Here is a 17,224-nt window from a genome sequence, read left to right as displayed (position 1 = left end):
GATGTTCTGTGTTCCAAGGGCCTTTCCAGTTCAAGTGTCCTGTGTTCCAGATGTTCTGTTCTAAGGGCTCTTCCAGCTCAGGTGTCCTGTGTTCCAAGGGCCTTTCCAGTCAGTTGTTCTGTTCTAAGGGCTCTTCCAGCTCAGATGCTCTGTGTTCCAAGGAACTTTCCAGTTCAAGTGTCCTGTGTTTCAGATGTTCTGTTCTAAGGGCTTTTCCAGCTCAGATGTTCTGTGTTCCAAGGGCCTTTCTAGTCAGTTGTTCTGTTCTAAGGGCTCTTCCAGCTCAGATGTTCTGTGTTCCAAGGGCCTTTCCAGTTCAAGTGTCCTGTGTTCCAGATGTTCTGTTCTAAGGGCTTTTCCAGCTCAGATGTTCTGTGTTCCAAGGGCCTTTCCAGTCAGTTGTTCTGTTCTAAGGGCTCTTCCAGCTCAGATGCTCTGTGTTCCAAGGAACTTTCCAGTTCAGGTGTCCTGTGTTCCAGATGTTCTGTTCTAAGGGCTCTTCCAGCTCAGATGTTCTGTGTTCCAAGGGCCTTTCCAGTCAGTTGTTCTGTTCTAAGGGCTCTTCCAGCTCAGATGTTCTGTGTTCCAAGGGCCTTTCCAGTTCAAGTGTCCTGTGTTCCAGATGTTCTGTTCTAAGGGCTTTTCCAGCTCAGATGTTCTGTGTTCCAAGGAACTTTCCAGTTCAGGTGTCCTGTGTTCCAGATGTTCTGTTCTAAGGGCTCTTCCAGCTCAGATGTTCTGTGTTCCAAGGGCCTTTCCAGTCAGTTGTTCTGTTCTAAGGGCTTTTCCAGCTCAGATGTTCTGTGTTCCAAGGAACTTTCCAGTTCAGGTGTCCTGTGTTCCAGATGTTCTGTTCTAAGGGCTCTTCCAGCTCAGATGTTCTGTGTTCCAAGGGCCTTTCCAGTCAGTTGTTCTGTTCTAAGGGCTCTTCCAGCTTAGATGCTCTGTGTTTCAAGGAACTTTCCAGTTCAAGTGTCCTGTGTTCCAGATGTTCTGTTCTAAGGGCTTTTCCAGCTCAGATGTTCTGTGTTCCAAGGAACTTTCCAGTTCAAGTGTCCTGTGTTCCAGATGTTCTGTTCTAAGGGCTTTTCCAGCTCAGATGTTCTGTGTTCCAAGGGCCTTTCTAGTCAGTTGTTCTGTTCTAAGGGCTCTTCCAGCTCAGATGCTCTGTGTTCCAAGGAACTTTCCAGTTCAAGTGTCCTGTGTTCCAGATGTTCTGTTCTAAGGGCTTTTCCAGCTCAGATGTTCTGTGTTCCAAGGGCCTTTCCAGTTCAGGTGTCCTGTGTTCCAGATGTTCTGTTCTAAGGGCTCTTCCAGCTCAGATGTTCTGTGTTCCAAGGGCCTTTCCAGTTCAGGTGTCCTGTGTTCCAGATGTTCTGTTCTAAGGGCTTTTCCAGCTCAGATGTTCTGTGTTCCAAGGGCCTTTCCAGTTCAGGTGTCCTGTGTTCCAGATGTTCTGTTCTAAGGGCTTTTCCAGCTCAGATGTTCTGTGTTCCAAGGAACTTTCCAGTTCAGGTGTCCTGTGTTCCAGATGTTCTGTTCTAAGGGCTCTTCCAGCTTAGATGCTCTGTGTTCCAAGGAACTTTCCAGTTCAAGTGTCTTGTGTTCCAGATGTTCTGTTCTAAGGGCTCTTCCAGCTTAGATGCTCTGTGTTCCAAGGAACTTTCCAGTTCAAGTGTCCTGTGTTCCAGATGTTCTGTTCTAAGGGCTTTTCCAGCTCAGATGTTCTGTGTTCCAAGGAACTTTCCAGTTCAGGTGTCCTGTGTTCCAGATGTTCTGTTCTAAGGGCTCTTCCAGCTCAGATGCTCTGTGTTCCAAGGGCCTTTCCAGTCAGTTGTTCTGTTCTAAGGGCTCTTCCAGCTCAGATGTTCTGTGTTCCAAGGGCCTTTCCAGTCAGTTGTTCTGTTCTAAGGGCTCTTCCAGCTCAGATGTTCTGTGTTCCAAGGGCCTTTCCAGTTCAGGTGTCCTGTGTTCCAGATGTTCTGTTCTAAGGGCTTTTCCAGCTCAGATGTTCTGTGTTCCAAGGGCCTTTCCAGTTCAGGTGTCCTGTGTTCCAGATGTTCTGTTCTAAGGGCTTTTCCAGCTCAGATGTTCTGTGTTCCAAGGAACTTTCCAGTTCAGGTGTCCTGTGTTCCAGATGTTCTGTTCTAAGGGCTCTTCCAGCTCAGATGCTCTGTGTTCCAAGGGCCTTTCCAGTCAGTTGTTCTGTTCTAAGGGCTCTTCCAGCTCAGATGTTCTGTGTTCCAAGGGCCTTTCCAGTCAGTTGTTCTGTTCTAAGGGCTCTTCCAGCTCAGATGTTCTGTGTTCCAAGGGCCTTTCCAGTTCAGGTGTCCTGTGTTCCAAGGGCCTTTCCAGTCAGTTGTTCTGTTCTAAGGGCTCTTCCAGCTCAGATGCTCTGTGTTCCAAGGAACTTTCCAGTTCAGGTGTCCTGTGTTCCAGATGTTCTGTTCTAAGGGCTCTTCCAGTTCAGGTGTCCTGTGTTCCAGATGTTCTGTTCTAAGGGCTCTTCCAGCTCAGATGCTCTGTGTTCCAAGGAACTTTCCAGTTCAGGTGTCCTGTGTTCCAGATGTTCTGTTCTAAGGGCTCTTCCAGTTCAGGTGTCCTGTGTTCCAGATGTTCTGTTCTAAGGGCTCTTCCAGCTCAGATGTTCTGTGTTCCAAGGGCCTTTCCAGTCAGTTGTTCTGTTCTAAGGGCTCTTCCAGCTCAGATGTTCTGTGTTCCAAGGGCCTTTCCAGTTCAGGTGTCCTGTGTTCCAAGGGCCTTTCTAGCCAAGATGTTCTTGTAGCTTTGGCATTTTATAACATAAGGGGACATCTAGCTCTGACATCTGTGTTCTCTGTGTCCATATTTTGTATCGTAGGCTTAGAGAAGAATGTTAAGCCACTGAAATTCTGGTTAAACTCTTCAGTGAAAGCTGATCTTGTAATCTTAGACACCCTGCTTCTTAACCTCAGGGGTCATGGTGTCAGAAGGAAGCTAGCAACAGTTTAGATTGCCCCAGTCAGATGGGGAATGTTTTCCTTCTTTCCTTTAGAAAGCCCAGAATGCAATGCTTGCTGTGACTGGGGCAGGAGAAGGAAGAATGGGGAGAAAGAATGAGTACCCATTTCATTTCATGCTATAATTTTTTCCTTCTGCTTTCTTTGGCATTTATTCCATAGAGACCAATTGCTTCAGTGCTAGAGCCAGCCTCTTGCTAGAACCTGCAGGATTAAAGTCCAATTTAGGTGTTAGTGACTGATTTTTCTCAGCTGTGGGTGGTACCTGTTTAGGTAACTTTTAAGGACCCAAAATTTGCCAGCTTGCCTAGAGGGACGGGCTCAGGGGATTGCCCAGCCTTGGACACTTGGAATTAACACTCATTTATTCCGTTTCTCCCTTGTTATTAGAACTGTAGCATTAACAGCTTATATCCTTCCTAGCTTCCTCCTCCTCTTCCTCAGGACTCCTCAGCCCAGCTAAAGCAGCATTTTATAGTGGAAAATAGCTCTGGGATTTGGAGTATTGGGTTTGAATCCTATATTTGCTATTCACTGTATATGTGTGGCCTAAGATAAGTCAGGTCCCCTCTGGGGGCCTTAATCACCTCATCTGTACAATATGAGAGGCTAAACTAGATAATCTTTAAAGTTTCTTGTAAATTAAAACCTTGTACTCCATTTTTTGCAAAGAGGGAAGGAAATAATTCCAGTGTTAAAATTTCTGGTTGTAAAACTCTTAGATAGGCCATCAGTGATGTCACAAACACGTTATTATTTATGTGCCTTCTGATATTTGGCCCATATCCCACATCCTTCTTGAGATACCTTTTTTTAAACCCTTACTTCCTGTTTTAGTAACAATTAACAATTGTTCACTAATTAAAAATCGGTAACAATTCTAAGATGGAAGGGACAGGGTTAGGCAAACAGGGTTTGCCCAGAGTTCCACAGCTAGGAGTATCTGAAGTACCATTTGAACCCAAGACCTCCCTACTTCAGGCCTGGTCTTCTCTATCCACTGGGCAAGCTTCTTTGGAGTTTTATTGAATGAGGCTCGTCCTTGAAAGGAATGTTTATAAATGAACACCCTCAAGCACATCACTCTCTGTTGCTTTGTACCTAGTAGGTACTTAATAAATGCTTACTTCACCAGTAATGAATAATAGGGGCTCCCATTCATATATGATGGTTATATCGCAAAGCCCCCTTTCCCCACAGCCGTGAGGTAGGTGGTATCAGCAGCACCCCCATTTTGTGGATGAAGAAAAAAGGAGATGGAAGGGCTTGCTGGCCCGTGGTCATGTCCTTAGCACCCGGGTCTCCCGAGTCTAGTTCTTGAGCTCTTTTCACAGTATCAGGTAGCTAAAATCATGCAACAAATTTAAAAAGTGTGTGTTCTTCTCCTTGTTGTTCCTTAGCCTGCTTGCCTCTCTGGGCAGGCGGACTGATTGAGAAAGTCCTGGAAAGAAGAGGTGGGGGGGAGGCACTAAGAGGAGTAGGGGTGGGGGTCCCTACAAAGGGGCTTCAGGCTTAGGCCTTACTTTAAGTCTGAGGGTTCTAGAAAGCTTCCACCGAGGTGTGTTGGGAGTGCCTGAACCCCATAGGCTCTCAGGGCTAGTGGGGATTCAGGGATCCTGTGGGGGCTCCAGGATGGGGGAAGAGAGGAACATTCTGTGGATGTGGATTGGGGAAGGGCATTTGGGAGTTTGTTCCCCCCTCCTGCCCCTCCTCTCCTTGGATGGGCTGCTGGTTGGGCCTCATTCTGTCTTTTCACTCTGAGCTGCAGGAAGGCAGCCCCTGGGGGGATGCTTTCTGCAGGGATTGTCCTGGGAACAGGACTCACTGGCCCCTTTTTCCTGGAAGGTTCATTTCTGAACAATAACTCGGCCTCAGGTTTTGTGACAAAAGGGGGCCGCAACAGGGGGCCGGCTGGGAAGACTTGATGGTCCGGGCCTTGGCTTCTCTTCCCCCTGTGTCCTAGTGTGGGAGTTTTAATTATTTTGAAAACTCTACCCAGCTTCTCCCTTTCCCTCCCCTTCCCCCTGAACCATAAACTAAAAGTGTGTCAGCGCTAGAAGGGCCTTAGAGACCAACTAGTCCAATCCCCCTTTTTTATAGATGAGGAAACTGAGGCCCAGAGAAGGGGAAAGATTTGCCCAGAGTCACACCGCTGGGAAGCAGCAGGCCTGACACTTGCCTCCTGGGCTCCTTAGTCCAAGCCCAGGATCTTTCCGTTTTCCTGCGCTGCCTTTGAGACTCTCATGAATCAGGGCAGATTCATCATGTGGAGTTCTTCCTTAGAGACTGTGTGTTGGGGAGGGGGGCAGGCCCCCTGACACCCAACTCATTGTCCTGGATACTGGGAAGAGTAGGTGAGAGAAAGTGACCCAGGGATAATTGGTTATTCCTTTGCAAAAGTGTCTTTGCCTGTGAGAAGAGTCTGCGCTGTGGGTGCCTCCTGCATGTTGGCATAGTTGGGGTACAGGGCCTCCGACAGGGGCTGGCCCTGGGAGGAATGGCCTCTAGAGAGCCCCAGGGAACGGGCACGAATGGCAGGCGCTTCGCTACCTTGGCTCCTGTGCAACACGTGTATGTGTTCATGATGTTTTTTATTTGTCTGTTTGGAAAGAATGCTGGACTTCAGCTGACCTGGGCCAGATCTTTCCTCTTGTTCTGTCACCATGTTGGGGGGCAGAGAGAGGAAAAAGGAAAAGAAAGAAACATGAAGTACCTACCATGTGCCGGGCACTGTGCTAAGTGCTTTACGCATGTCTCATTTGATCTTCCTAACAGCCCGGAAGGGTCAGTGTGATCATTAATCTCCATTTTTGAGTTGAGGAAACTGAGGCAGGGTAACACAGCTAAGTGTCTTAGGCCGGATTTGAATTCTAGTCTGCCTGACTAATGCTGTATCCATGGAACCACCTTTCTTTTTTTTTTTTCTTTAAACTCCTTCCCTTCTCTCTTAGAATTGGTACCAAGTATCAGTTCCAAGGCAAAAGAGTAGGATGGGCTAGGCAATGGGGGTCAAGTGACTTGCCCAGGGTCACACAGCTAGAAAGTGCCTGAGGGGAAGCTGGGTAGCTCAGTGGATTGAAAGCCAGGCCTAGAGAGGTCCTAGGTCCAAATCTAGCCTCATTGTGTGACCCTGGGCAAGTCACTTGACCCCCATTGCCTAGCCCTTACCACTCTTCTGCCTTGGAACCAATACACAGTATTGATTCTAAGAAGGAAGGTAAGGGTTTAAAAAAAAGTGCCTGAGGCCAGATTTGAACCCCAGGAGCTCCCTTCTCTGGGCTTGGCTCTCTATCCACTGGGCCACCCAACGGCCCCATACCTGTGCTTTTGCAAACATACATGTAAGAGTGTGCATATGAACACACCCAGGGTTGCTGTGACAATCAAGTGAGAGAGGAGATGTGAAGAGCATTTGGAAAAGGATTTTGGGTCATCTTTATGCCTTATGCTTCTTTGTATGCCCCTTGGCAAGCAGATGGCCTTGCAAGTATAGTAGGCTCCCAATAAATATGTATCGATTAATTGATGATAGGGATGGGGATTTGTGGGAGGAAACTCCTTGGGCTTGGAGGCTGCCTGCCTTTGCCGCCAAGGTGGAAGGCTGAGCCCTTCAGTTGTCCCCTGCCTCAGGCAGGAGCTCGGACTATTACTGGATTTATCTAGCTGAAGGCCTGGCAGATGGTGGGCAACCCTGAAATCTGCCCTCAAGGAGCCCACCCAGGGCTGGCTTCCTCAGTGGGCCAGAGCTACCCCTCCCTTGTCTGGCTCGGGAGCCAGAGGCAGCATTGTGGTGGATGGGCTTTGCAGAGGACCGTGCACACTCACGCCGGAAAGCCTTTCCTGAGAAGTTCCGACTCCGGCAGGGAGACGTGGGAAGGAAACACTGGCAGCTGCAGGCGTGGACCTCTCTCGTGGAAAATGGAGCTTAGCCACCCCCCAGCCTTGGAGGCTGACCCGCCGAAACACTCCATGTATCCCCCATTACCGCGAGTCCTCAGCCTCCCGGCTCAGGAGCTTGAGACCGGCCTTCTCCCCTCCCTTCCCCGGTCTTCCTTGCACATCTCTTGGGGTCCGGTCATCAAGGATGCTGGGAGCTCTTTCCACCTTGTTTATCTGGAGTTCGTGCCCAGTTCCCCAAAGCCCGGCTTTCCCAGACTAAACTTCCCCACTGAGAACACTTCCAGCAGGCTGAAAAAACACTGTCTGCGAGTTACCCCACCCTACCATTTCTTCATCTGAATCATTCTGTTTGCAGTTGTGCTGTATTCCAGACTTCCAGGATTCATGGCACAAAATACCCCTGATTAGTAACTTCTGGGATGTTTTTGAGGGCTGCAGTCTATTTCTGGGTGGTTTTCATTCCATTTAATGTTGTCATCCTTGTTGAGCGAGTCCCCGTGCCTCTATGGCCACATCTGTGAAATGGGGATAACCAGACAGTCTAAGAAGTGACTATTTCCAGGATGGACATCCTTGTGTATTTACTCTTCTCGCAGATGGCGGGTAGCACTATGAAGAAAGCTCCTCTCCCTTCTACCTCTCTGGGTTCTGGGTGGAGTGGGGTGTCAGCCTCTGGCTTGCAAGATCGTGGGTCAAGGAAAGCCTTGTTAAAACCCCTCGGCGTTCATTAGGTGGGATGTCTGGTGGTCCAGCAGAGGAGCTTGGCCATCCGTCCTAAGAGCTTTGAATGAATGCCTTTTTCACTGCCCAAGACCAGAGTTAATTTGGTCAATCGTCAGCCAACAGAGGATCCCTGTTACGTTTAATGCTCCGTGTTCGGCACTGGGGGAGCCACAAGGATGCTGTGGTTCTGCCCTCAGAAGGCTTATAGTCTCCCAGGGGAAACTGAGGAGCAGCTGTCAATAGCTGATGATTTCCTTAAATGGGATTTCTCTTTCTAATTCCTGCTGCTGAGCTGTGTTGGAAATATATAGAAATGCTGATGACTTATGCGGGCTTATTTTGTATCCTGCAACTTGGCTAAAGTTGTTGATGATTTCCACGAGCTTTTTAGTGGATTCTCTAAGGCTGATGATTTCTTGGGAGTAGAAATGCCATCAACCCAAGTTGCTTAGAGAGTGGGTTGCCAGTAGACATAGAACCGGTTGTAAGTGAGGCAGGATACAAACCCAGATCATCCTGACTTATGGACTACTCCTACTGTCTTTTATTTATTTATTTTTAATCCTTACTTTCTGTCTTGGTAACAACTCTGAGATAGAAGGGCAAGGGTCAGACAAACAGGGTTAAGTGACTTACCCAGGGTCTCACAGCTAGGAAGTGTCTGAGGCCAAATTTGAACTGAATTCTTCTTGACTCCATCCTAGCTCTCTATCTACTGTTCCACTGTCCCCTCTGGTCTTTTTTTTTTTTTAATTAAAAAAAATTTTTTTTTAAGCCCATACCTATCTTCCATCTTGGAGTCAATACTGTGTATTGGCTCCAAGGCAGAAGAGTGTTAAGGGCTAGGCAATGGGGATCAAGTGACTTGTCCAGGGTCACACAGCTAGGAAGGAGCTAAGGACAAATTTGAACCCAGGACCTCTCATCTCTAGGGCTGGCTCTCAATCCACTGAGCCACTCAGCTGCCCCCTACCTCTGGTCTTCTTAAGTGATAATATAAGCTGGTCTCTGCTAAATGCCCTGTGAGTATTATGTGAGTAACATAGCAGAAAGAGCATGAATTAGGAAGCTACCCACTAGCCATCTAACCTCTCTGAGACTCAGTTTCCTCATCAGCAAAATGGACATAATAATTCCTGTTTTGCTTTTCCCATAGGTCATGTGAAAGCACTTTGGAGTTTGGGTTGAGAGAAGTGGACATGTTTAGCTAGGAGAAGAGCCTTGAGATAGGGGCTGGGACCTCTAGTGATGGGGAATTTATCTCTTGGGGTCGGGAGGAGAAACATGATAGCATTAAAGGGCTGTCATGTCTAAAATGGATTAGATTTATTCCGCTTGGCCCCACAGGGCAGCCAAAGCAATGGGGGGAAGATGCAGACTTTTTTTTTAATAAGGAAAAAAAAATATCCTTGCTTTTAGCACTCTGCCAAAGTTGGAATAAGCTGATTTAGGAAGTGTTGAGTTCCCCATTATTAGGGCTCATAGGATCATAAATTTAATCATAAGAACCTCAGAGATAGTCAAGTCAACACTGTGAGAGTCAGAAAGATTAAACGACTGACCTAGGGTCACACAGAAATAAGTATCCAGCAAGGATCTGACCACAAGGTCCTCTGATTAAATCTAACAGATACTGGATGACCCTTTATTGGGGAACTTGTAGAGGGAATGACCTTTCAGGTTTGAGTTGGCCTAACTGAGCCCTTTAGGAGGGGCCCTGTGATAGTTTGTGATTCTGTCATAATTTACTTTATACACATTTAATTCAAGTTATCAGATGGTCACCGGATGCCTAGTATGTTCAAGGCACTGTTCTAGGCCCCAGGAACTCTCAGAGATTTAATATTAAAGACTTTGTTCTCTAAGAGTTTGTAATCTACTGAAGGGGAAAGACATTTACACAAAGAACTATATCATACATGAGGAGGTAGCTAGCTAGGTAGTCCAGCCCAAATGTGGCCTCAGACACTTCCTAGTTGTGTGTTCCTGGACAAGTCACTTAACTTTGATTTCCTAGCCCTTGCTGCTCTAATTGCTTAGAATTGATACTAAGTCAGAAGGTAAAGTTTTTTTAAAAAATAAAAATAAATAAAAAATAACTATTATACATGGAAAAGTGAGAAGTACAAAGAAGACATCTGGGTAAAATCTATAAAAGATATTATAAATAGCATATGTAGTATAAAATAATATAAAAGGAATTATTACTCAGTGATGGAAGATAGACCTTCTTATAATTTAGTTTGCAAGTGTTAAAAACGTCATGTCCAAAACAGAACTCATTATCTTCATATAACTTTTCTTCTTACCCATCTCCCAACTTTTATCTTTGTTCCTTATTTCCATGGAAGGGGAAGCAGGGTAGATAGAATGAGTCAGGAATGCCTGGGTTCAAATCTGGCCTCAGACATTTACTAGCTTTGTGCCAGTTAACCTCTGTCAGCCTCAGTTTCCTCAACTGTAATATGAGGATAACAGTAACATCACCCACATCACACCCCCCTTCACCACCACCACCCTTATTTTGAGTACTAATGAGATAATTAGGAAATGCTGAGCACAGTGTGGCCACATAATAAGCCTTCTTTCAGGAAGCTGCCCAATTGATAATGCCTAAAGCACAGGGCTTGTCTCTTCCCCAGGGTCAAATGCAAACTCTTGCTGGGCATGTCTCCATCAGCAATCAGCAAACATTGATTAAGGAGCTACTAAGTCCTGGGCACTCTACTAGATGGTGAGGACACCAAATTAAACACAAACAGGTCTTCTTCCCTTCAAGGAACTTCTTTTCTGTTGAGGAGAAAACAAGAAGTATGTAGAAAAAACATGCAAAGCCATTTCTGGGCATCCGAGGTAGCACGTGCAAAGGCGTGTGTGTGGAGGAATTCAGGAGAGGTTTCCTGTAGGAAATGGTACTTCATGTGAGCTTTGAAGGAAGCTTCTCTCTGCGGTAGGGGTGAAGACGGAGGCATCTTGTGCAAAGGTACAAGGATGGGAGATAGAATGTTGTGCACAGGGAACAATAGCAAGCAGCCCAATTTGTCTGGAATATATAGGGCATGAATGTGCAGCAAGCTTGGAAAGGCAGTTGTGAGCCAGATTGTTAAGGGCTTTCAAAACCAAACAGAAGAGTTTTTTTTTATTTGATCCTACCTAGAATCGAGAGCGTTTTGAGCAGGAAAGTGACCTGCTTAGACCCAAGCTTGAGGAATATCATTCGATGACTCTGTGTAGCACGGGCTGGAGAAGGAGACAAGGACAGAACTGGGAGGCCATTGCAATGATGCAGGAGGGAATGCTGGAAAAAAAGACTGAACTAGGGTGGTGGCTGTGTGAGGGAAGAGAAACTGGCAGCTAGGCAGAGCAGCAGGGAATAGAGCAGTAAGCCTCCCATCAGGAAGACCCCAGTTCAATTCAGTCTCAGGCACTTACTAGCTAGCTCTGTGACCTTGGGCAAGTCACTTAACTTGTTTGCCTCAGTTTCCTCATCTGTAAAATGTGGATGATGGTAGCCCCTACCACCCAAAAGGTGCTGTGAAGATGAAAAGTGGTATTATTTGTGAAGCCCTCAGTATAGTGCCTGGCATGTAGTAGGTGCTATATAAATGCTAGCTATTAATTATTATTATTATTATTAATATGAGATAGTGTGGCTGTATAATCAACAAGACCTGGCCCTTGACCATCTGGCTCTAGCCTGCCTTTCCAGGCCTCTTACTATCATTCACCAACTCCATGTACCACTCAATTGTTCTCCATTCATATTATTCTATCTCCCACCTCTGTGCCTTCCTGTAGACCTCCCCCCATACCTAGAATGCACTCTTTCTTCAACTCCTCTTTTTAGAACCCCGAGGTTCCTTCAAGGCTTTGGGATTCAAGGCTAACTCTTAAATGGGATCTCACCTTCTCCCCCTTGCTTGGTGCCATTCCCCTGGAAAGGGGCATTGCATAGATTTTGCATTGAGCCATCTGAGTTTATATTGGTTTCCTCCAGTAGAATATAAGCTCCATGAAGTCAGGAATGATGGTTTAGTTACACTTTGTATCTCTCCTGCAGAATGGCCCAGTGCTGGAGCTGGGGCTGTTTCCAGGAATCACAAAGTAAGAGCCAATTGTGTGTAGAGCATAATAGGTCTTTAATAAATTGTTTGTTGAATGAATGAATGAAAGCCATTGGCTCTTCTTCCCTGATTCACAGAAAGTGCTTGGACTCATTCGATGAAGGCCTGGGAAGGCTTGTGTGCCTCTTAGGGGTCTGGATGCTGCTGGTAACATACTCTGAGTTTTATGAGCTCTGTCTCCTTTCTGCCTGGCTCTCCTGAGAGGTTTTGGCTAAACTGACCCAGCCCAGGAAACCGGAGGTTCACAGGCTGTAACTCTGTTTTTCCTGGACTTGGGGGCTGGGGGAGGGGTCATAAGGAGGAGGGAAAGGAGAGGGTGCCCCCTGGGGTGGCTCTCCCATCCTTCCACAGCCTCTCCCCTTTCCACCTCCTTCCTCTTCAGTCCCTGACCTACAGTGTTGTGTGGTCCTTGTCGGAGCGTCCCCATGTATGCATTTAAGACGGAGACCCCAGGGTGGGGGCAGAGCACTCCGTACACTGCCTTGTGTTTGCACCCTCTAGCATCTTGTTCCTTCCTCTCCTCTGTCTCCTCTTGGCGCCTCGAGTACCCAGATTCTCCAAGCTGGCCCTCCCTCCCCCTTCTCCCTGGCTCTGGCTTCCTGGAATCCAAGGACCCTGGAGATTTCGGGACTGTATCATGTTGCTAGGGTGATGTTACCCTTCCTCCCCTTCTAGTTGGGGGTGGGGGAGAGGTAATGAGGAGGAAGAGAAAGAAGGATGATTGGACATTGTCTGGCCCAGGGACGGACATGTTAGAAATTGCTCTGGGTTGGCTCCACTCACTGGGATAGATTCCCTTTGCACTGGCCATCTAGCCTCCAGGGGTGTGTGTGTGTGTGTGTGTGTAGAATTCTGGACCAGGATTCAAAGTCTGGGTTCAAACTTAGGAGCTATGTGAATATGGACAAAGCCTTTAATCTCTAGGCTTGAATTTCCTCTTCTCTAAATGGGGGTAAGAAAGCCTGTAGGGCCTATCTCATGGGTTCCTGGGGCAAGGCTCAAATTTAGGGGTGTAACGTCCAAGGCCAGCTTTAAAACATGATGTACCCACCAGTTGTTTCCAGCTCTAAAATTCATGTGTCATGGACCTCAAACTTCGAGGGGTTCAGGCTGCAGGATCCCGAGATTTAGAGTATTATCCGGCCCACTCCTCTCCATTTACAGGAGTGGAAGCCCACTAGGGGAGAAACTGCGGCCTGGAGGGGAAGCTACTTGTCCAAGGTGACAGAGAGAGCAGAAGAGCAGAACCAGGATTTGAACTCATGTTGTAGGCCCGAGAAGCCTGTGTTCTTCTCATTATGCTCTGCTGACTCAGGCATGGCCTTCCTTGGCTGGAGGAGCTGCCCGGTTTGGCTGCTCTCTTATCTCCCTCCCTCACTCTGAGATGGGCCTTTCCTGCTGCAAATGGGTAATCTCTGGGCTCCCTGAGGACAGGGTGTTGTGGAGCTGGGCTCAGGGCCAGGACCAGCACCTGGCCTTTGTAGGTCACTTCCCTCTGCCTTTCTCCTTGCTGGCTAATTAGGAGTCATGACTGCACCCTCCCATTCTCCTGGGGCTCGGGGGCTTCCAAGCCCTCCACCCTGACTGCCGGGGTTGGGACTCAGACTCAGACCCAGACTTAGATTCAGACGGTTTCCTCTGGCTCATGAGAGCCTGCTAGGAATGGTCTGGCAATGTTTTCCATCCCCCAGGAGGCCTGGCTCTGGCCTCCAACCCCCCCTGCCCGGATGGCCAGACCCCAGCTGCCCCCGACCACAGGGTGCAGTCAAAACACCCCAAGGTGGAGCCCAGTCACGAGGGTTCCCAGGCTGGGCAAGGTCAGACACAATCTGTGGGCCTGACAGCATTGTTGTCCTCTCTCCCCACCCCCATCCCCATGGAACCCTCTGGGGGACTCTCGGGGAGCAATCAGGAGCAGTGGAGGAGGGGAAGGCAGGAAGGAGGTAAGATGTCCTCGATTTTTCCTCTGAGGGGGAAACAACCAAAGAGAAAGAATGAGACCAGGGCCCCAGCGTTCTATCTGTAAAATATGGAGGTTGGACTCCGATCTCTCAGGTCCCTTCCGGCCCCAAAGCTTAGGATGCTCAGTCCCCCTCATCAGGTGTGGGCCTCAGCTCCTAGTCAGCCTGCCCCGTGGCCTTCCTTCCTATTTCCCCTTGATTCCAGTAGGCCTGGCATGTGGCATATTTCTCTCTTCCTCCTCCCTCTCTGCCACTCTTTGGCACTGGCTGCATTTGAAGTAAATGCATGCACACACACACACACACAGACACACACACACACAGACACACATGAACACATGCACACAGACACAGACAGACACACACACACACACACACACACGCACACACACACAGGCACACACACATCTCCAAGCAGAGAGGCCCCCACCCAGTGGGCAGTGGTGCAGGGTGGGAGCTGAGTTCTCTGAGTTCCCTGGTCTCTAGTGATCTTATAAAGAGGCCCCCTGTCTCCCCTAGCCCCCCTCCTTCCTCCTTGACCCACTTTACTCCCATGGTTGGGGGGGGAGCCTGTGGCTGTGATCTGGCACTTCCCTCCCCCTGCCTCCCTTGGGTCAGGGGCTGGATGGAGCCTCTGTTCTGTTCTTCCCTGGGACTCTGGGGACGGGCACACAGAGTCCTTCCCAGTGGCAACCTCCAGGACAATTCTGGACAGCTCTCCCTCCCTCCTGTCCTTTGGTGCCCCTGCCACGACCTGATGTGGGATCCAGACCCTTCCCTCTCCGCACTCCCTCCTCCCCCAGTCCCTCAGAGGAAGGGGGAGATGCCAAGAGGATGGAAAGATAACCACTCCCTGTTCTCCCATCTGCCTGGCCTCTAAGTCCTTTGGATGTCCATTTTTTCCAAACAGATCTCCAGGATCTTTATGCTCTCAGCCCCGAGGGGCAGTGCAAGTCTGACTGGGTGTGGATCAAACTGCTCTGGGAACCCCCAGAGTGGGGCAACCTTGGACAAGGCCGTTGCTCTCCTGAAAAACTCTGCCAAGGTTCTGCGGACCTCAGAATTTCAGAGCAGGAAGGGGCCTCGGAGAACATTTAGGCCAAGGGCTCCCCTCTTGTTTTGTAGAGGAGGAAACGGAGTCTCCTTGCCCCCAGGGAAGGACTTGAACCCAGGTCTCCTTGCTCCCAGCCTAGCACTCTCTTCCAAAGCCTCTTCTCCCTTCTTCTGACTTGGCTCCAAATTGCTGGAGATAGGGGTGTGTGGGAGGCAGAGGGAGGGGGTGGTGGGTGGCCCAAGGAGAACCTTGAAAGCTGGAGTTAACAAACTTTTCAGAAGTCCCAGTTAGGGCCAAGTGAATAAGGCCAAGACTCTTGGAGATCTGCCCATTTGGTCTCCTCATTCCCATTTTGCTTCTGCTTGGAGGCAGGAGAACCAGGGCTGGGTGGGGACCTCTGGGACGCCTCCCCCTGGCCAGATGCTTGGGCGTGGGGGAGGGTAAAATCCTCTCTCCCCGACACCCCCTCCACCTTCCCCCCTTCCCCACCCCAGGGGACTCCCTCCATCCTAGTCGTTTCCTATTCCTGTTGTCCTGGGGCTGCGCCACCTTGGCCTGGCCCCTGGTGCATTGTTCTGTGCCCCCATAAAGTACACAGGATGTGCGCCCCGGCTGGCGGCGGGAGCCTCCAACTCTGGAATTTCCTGGCCGGCCTCGGAAGCTCACTCTCACCCACGTGGCTGGGCCCCTTGTTCAGCCCAGCTCCGGGCCTCCCTGCCCTCCACTCCTCCTTAATTTACCCCTCTCCGGCCCCGGATCCATCCATCATCACCTGGGGGCAGGGACTGCCCGGGGCGGGGGACGGTTGAAGTGCATTCGCATTGTTTTTTATGATTATTCGTTGAAGGAGTGCTCTCCTCCCCGCCGCCCTGTGACTTAGTAGTTTGAACCCCATTTTCTAAAAGAGGAAACTGAGGCTGGGGGGCGAGTCAGTTGATTTTCCCAAAGGGTAGAGCCTGAGACTAGAACCCAGGCCTCCCGACTCCCTACGGGCGGCGTGGGTGCTTTCCTCTCCACCAATCCTAATCAAAAGGTTTTATTCCTTTCCTTCTGGCGTAAGAAAGGCCATCTGCACCTCCTGGGGGACTCTCCTCATTCCAACGTCATTGTCTTGCTGAATAAAGTGGGGGAGGGGGTGGTCGGGATCGGGAGAGGTTGGGAGTGAAGTCGGGCATCTTTTCTTATTCACCCAATTTTCCTGCCTAAATGTGCTTTTGATTAAGCATTTTCTTGGAGCTTTAGTCTGGATGAGCCAGTTCCTTTTCATAAACATTGGCAAGTGAATTTAACAGCCCGGTTTGTATTGTCTAGGGGTTTCATTTGCATATTGATTGTTCTTCGGAAACACAATCATCATTTTCTGTTTATGAAACTGTATAAATAACCCGCTTTCCGCCGGTGCACGTGAATTCGCCTAGGTTGCAGTCTTATGGGATGGGGGAAACCCTTTTGGGGGGGGTGGGGGGGTTCTTTCAAAGTTTCTTTCTCTTTGGTCGGAGAGGTGGGAAAAGAATACTTTGTAAGTTGTAAAACACTAGATAAACGTGAATTCTTGCAATTATCGCTCTTCACTGAGGTAACGGCTCTTTTCTGTGCTGTGGGTGTAGCTGGGGGAAGAGAAGAAATAAAGCTCTGGCGGAGGGGCACGATCTCCCCCCCCTTCTCTCCCCCTTCCTCCTTTCCTTTCTTCCTTCCCCCCTCCCTCCCCTCCTCTTTCTATCCCTCCCCCCTCTGTCCCTTCCCCCCTTCTCTTCCATTCCCCCCTCCCCCTTCCTGGGGTCCCACAAGTCCCGGGTGTGTATGTGTGTGCGCGCGTGCAAGCATGGAGGTAGAGATGTATGGATCTATATTTTGAATGATTTGTGTAGGAAGCTCCAAGGAGGAAATTCATGCCTTTTATCTACTTCCGGTCAGCACCTCCTTTGCAATTTACATTCTGAGAGCTCTGGCAAGAACAGTGGAGGTTAGGTGATTTACCTAGTGTCATACAGCCCCTATGTGTCAGAGGCAGTTTTAAGATTTATACAATCTGTGATTTTAGACCAAGGTTGCTGCTGATGCTTTGGAGAAAACTTAAGTTCAAATCTGACCTCACACACTAGCTGTGTGACCCTGGGTAAGTCACTTAACCCATAGCCTAACTTAACTGGTTCAAATCTGACCTCAGATACTCCCTAGCTGTGTGACTGGGCAAGGCACAGAACTGCAGTCTTCTTCATCTGTGAAATGGAGATTTTAGTAGCCTTTTCTCTCAGGGTCCTTGTGAAAATAAGTTGAGATAGTATTTGCAAAGTGTTTTGCAGACCTTGGACCTTTGCTAGCTATTATTATTATTTGTCAAACATTTGTCAATCATCCTCAGGTGCAACGAACTAGGCTAAATTCTGGAAAGATTAATTTTCTATCTTTCATTTCCCTAAAAGCCATACTTTCTGTCTTAGAATCTATACTGTTTGAAGGCAA

At 48.7% G+C, this 17,224-nt stretch overlaps 1 protein-coding gene across 1 annotated transcript in view; it reads left to right on the top strand.

Moving 5' to 3' along the window:
• Positions 1–17,224, top strand: part of ZNF423 (zinc finger protein 423) — a 441,008-nt gene that overhangs the window by 17,569 nt on the left and 406,215 nt on the right. The gene's annotated exons all lie outside the window — the stretch shown is intronic.

Source organism: Monodelphis domestica, chromosome 1, assembly GCF_027887165.1.
Source record: "Monodelphis domestica isolate mMonDom1 chromosome 1, mMonDom1.pri, whole genome shotgun sequence".
NCBI lineage: Eukaryota > Metazoa > Chordata > Mammalia > Didelphimorphia > Didelphidae > Monodelphis > Monodelphis domestica.
This window is presented reverse-complemented; position numbering and strand designations above follow the sequence as displayed.